The sequence below is a fragment of the Bidens hawaiensis genome, unplaced genomic scaffold, assembly GCF_021521415.1.
Source record: "Bidens hawaiensis isolate Kalapana, Puna unplaced genomic scaffold, B.hawaiensis_p1.1 tig00060464_1, whole genome shotgun sequence".
Classification (NCBI taxonomy): Eukaryota; Viridiplantae; Streptophyta; class Magnoliopsida; order Asterales; family Asteraceae; genus Bidens; species Bidens hawaiensis.
This window is the reverse complement of record NW_027500919.1, coordinates 6,566-10,095: the sequence shown is the minus strand read 5'-3', so window position 1 is coordinate 10,095 and position 3,530 is coordinate 6,566. Positions and strand designations below refer to the sequence as shown.

Genomic DNA, 3,530 nt, shown 5'->3' with positions numbered 1-3,530 from the left:
ACTCCCACACCCATCAATTGATCCAACTTTCTCTCCAACCTGGCCATACGATCATCCGACTCACCACTATCCACTGCTTTCACAACCGCCCTTTTTACCATGCGATTCGACTGAGTTTGCCCTTTTGAATTCATTGCATGCCTCTCTAAGTGTTGCCAATCTTCATTCTCATCATTAGTCAAAAATGACCCATTTGTGGTCGACTGAAGATCACGCACATCGTCACTCGACAACCCATCATGAAACGCTTTGATCAACTCCCACAACGCAATCCCTTGATGCGGACAAGTTCTCAACAACCTCTTGAATCTCGTAAATGCTTCATGAAACGTCTCACCCGAATTTTGTTGAAAATTTCTGATGGATAAGGCTAAACTGAAACACAACTAGCTTGACTTCATCAGCAGTAAACCCTTGACTCGAGATGGTGGCACAAATCGCATTAAACTCGCACTAAGTGCAAGTACAGTTCTTCTGATGCTTTCCCATGAAAAGTAGGCATCCCGGTCAGGTTACTTTGCCTTACTGAAAACGTTCTTCCTTCTCGGACCGGGATTACAATGGGAAGCGGGTTCGTGGCCACTTGTGGAATGAAGTGGCTTTGAACCCCGAACGGGCGGTGGAACAAATGCCCTCGGAACCCCATCATCAAACTCATATTCGGGAAACTGCGGCTCGGGAATCTCCTGTTGTCTTTAGGCTCGGCGGTTTCTCGGTTGTTGACAGGGGGGGGGGGGGGTTGACCCCCGATCATCCTCCATCTCTTCTTCATCCTCAAACTCATCAAAATCGTCAAATCCCCTCCGTCGATCATACTCGAACTCGACTCTATTGTGAGGTGGATTGAACGATCATCTCTCATTTGATATCTTCTTTGAGCTCTCGGGTTTCGGTTTTGGTGAATTGGTGGGATGAATGGTGGTAGGTCATGGATTGGTGGGTTTTGTGGAATGGGTTTTTCTCGATTGTGCGGCGGGTTAAGGTCATCGGGTTGAAACACAGGTGGAACAAGGTAGGGATTATCTTCTTGATGATTCATGTCTTCTTCTTTCGGTCTTGAAGTTTAACCCCTTCTTTGTTTTGCTCGGTTTCTTCTTGCGGCTTTCTCAATCTCGGGATTAAACTGCAACACCTCCTTGTCTCGTGCAAACCTCGTATGCATCAACCTAAGAGATTAACTGCACACCACAAACAAGCACACACCCCGTGTAAAATCAACGAAGAAAAGAAATTAACTAAAATTAAACTAAATTACGCTAAATTTAAACTAAACCAAACTAGCACGCACGTTGAGTCCCCGGAAACGGCGCCATTTTGACGTAGGTTGTCGTGGTCTACTCAAAGACAATTAATTAAGACTTAAATACCTATAACTAGTACGGGTAAGTAAGGTCGTCTCCACAGGGACTCAAGGAAAGTGCTATATTCAATAGGACTAAATTAATTAGTTAACTACGGCGGGCAGGCGATGTCAAGCGGTTTTTAGGAAAGATTTAATTAAAACTTAATTATTACTTAAAGACTTTGCAAACAATATTAATTAAAACATTCATTCTAGGTTCGGTTAATGTGATATTCAACTTAATCCCAGATTCCCTTGATTACGCAGTAATTACTAAACCTAATAGTTTGATTGTGATGTCAAACGATACCCTAACCGAATTGATGACACAATTGAACTCGGTTTACCTAATTACCAACTTATGTTTGTTAAAACCAATGAAGAAACAATATTTGATGATAACTAATCAATGACATAAGAGCTCAAACCCTAAATGTTGATGAACACAACCAAACAAATAATGCATCAATTACTAATCCCAAACACAAGTTGTTTAAATAATCAATCAATAATTAAGCAAGACCAAAGCAATAACTCAATCAAGCTCATAAACCTTAAGTATTAGAATCTGGTCAGAAGTTAAAATACACAAAAACCTAGCCTAGAATGAACAAAGAACTTAGCCAAGCATCGACATATCGATTATATCACTTATCTTAATGGGTAAACCCGAGATGAACCAGAAGCCTTGGAATGATGGAAGATCGTCCTAAGCAGCCTCTTTTGCCTCTGGAAGTCGTCTATAACCGAATGGGGAGGTTAAAGGGTTTATATAAGGCAAAACCTAAATTTTTGGCCGACTTAAGCATCTTCGCGTATCGCGAAGATGTCCCAGCATGCTTCTTCGCGTATCGCGAAGGACAAAATAGTCGCGGCCGACATACTGCAACTTCGCGTATCGCGAAGTTGCCCTTCTTTGCATCTTCGCGTATCGCGAAGATGTAAAACTTCATATTTTTCATTTTTCTTTTCTTAGAATGCCTCGTAATGCGTGCACGTCCAATCTCTCACTTCTTGATCTTCGTTCCAAGCTTGTAAATATCCTCGTTAAGCTCCATAGCTTCCAATATCCTGAAACATGTAAACAATGCTTGAAGTACCAATGTTCATTCGATTATTTAACTAAATATAACTAATTAATATATAAAACTAGCTAACTTTTATCCAACCATCACCTATAAGGGTCACTTTCCCATTTCTCCATACAACTTCCTACAAAACTTCACAGTTTTCTCTCTTTTGTATGTGTTTGCAAAACTAAGAGCCGAGATTTGAGTGTTATTTGTGATTTCCGCTAACTAACAACACATATTGATCCGAGTAAAGGTGTGAGATCCATTATTTAGGACCTACAATTGCCCAACTTTTTGTGGTTTTTGGATCATACTTTTCGGATTTTAATCTTAGATTTTGTTGGATTTGAGGTTGTTTTTCGTGTTATTAACTAATTTTAGAGGACCTACACCTTAGATCTACACAAAAATCATCAAATCTTTGTTATTGGTGTTTTTGAGTTTTTATGTCTGGTTCAGATTTGATTGAAAAACTTTGACGCACCTTTCCTTTAGACAGGTAACCATGTGGGTGACTCACTCGTAGGTAGCACTATTCGATGCTTTAACTCCTTCTTTTAGTAGTTCCTTTGAAGCTAGTAACTAGAATATAGGACTCGGAAGGTAGGCTCTTATTGCTAAAACCAGAGCTGTTGTAGAGTTGATAAATCTCATTTGAGGGGATGCCTCTAGGCAACAAGACCCTCATGGGTGGTAGTATCCCTCCTAAGGTCGGTCGATGGTAGTCTCCGTCACAGTTGACAGGTATCGCTTCTCCGACTAAAAGAAAGCTTCCAAGCAGGAGAGGAGCGAAAAGCCTATCGCATTCAAGTCGAATACGGGAGATGAGCGGAAAGTCTTTAAACGAGCCCTCTCTTCCCATTTCTATCAAAACTCTCGAATCTAGTGGTTTTAAGACTAGAGTCTTTGTAACTTTATTAGTAATTTAGGTGTTATCTTTTAAAAAAAAAGTTTACTGTAGCAAATCAAGTCGAGTACTAATCGAATCAAGCACTGTAGCAAATCAAGTCAAGCACTGTAGCAAATTGAGTCAAGGTATTGTAGCAATCAAGTCAAGTACCATAGCAAGTTATTGTAGCAAGAAATAAAACCGCAAATTTTTTTCTCTATCTAAA

The 3,530-nt window shown here is 40.2% G+C and overlaps 1 non-coding gene across 1 annotated transcript; it reads left to right on the top strand.

The window, feature by feature from the left end:
• Positions 1–270: 270 nt before the first annotated feature.
• LOC143603069 (small nucleolar RNA R71) lies at positions 271–372 on the top strand. The gene has a single exon (XR_013147983.1). It is a non-coding gene; the product is annotated as a small nucleolar RNA R71 (small nucleolar RNA).
• The last annotated feature ends 3,158 nt before the right edge of the window (positions 373–3,530 follow it).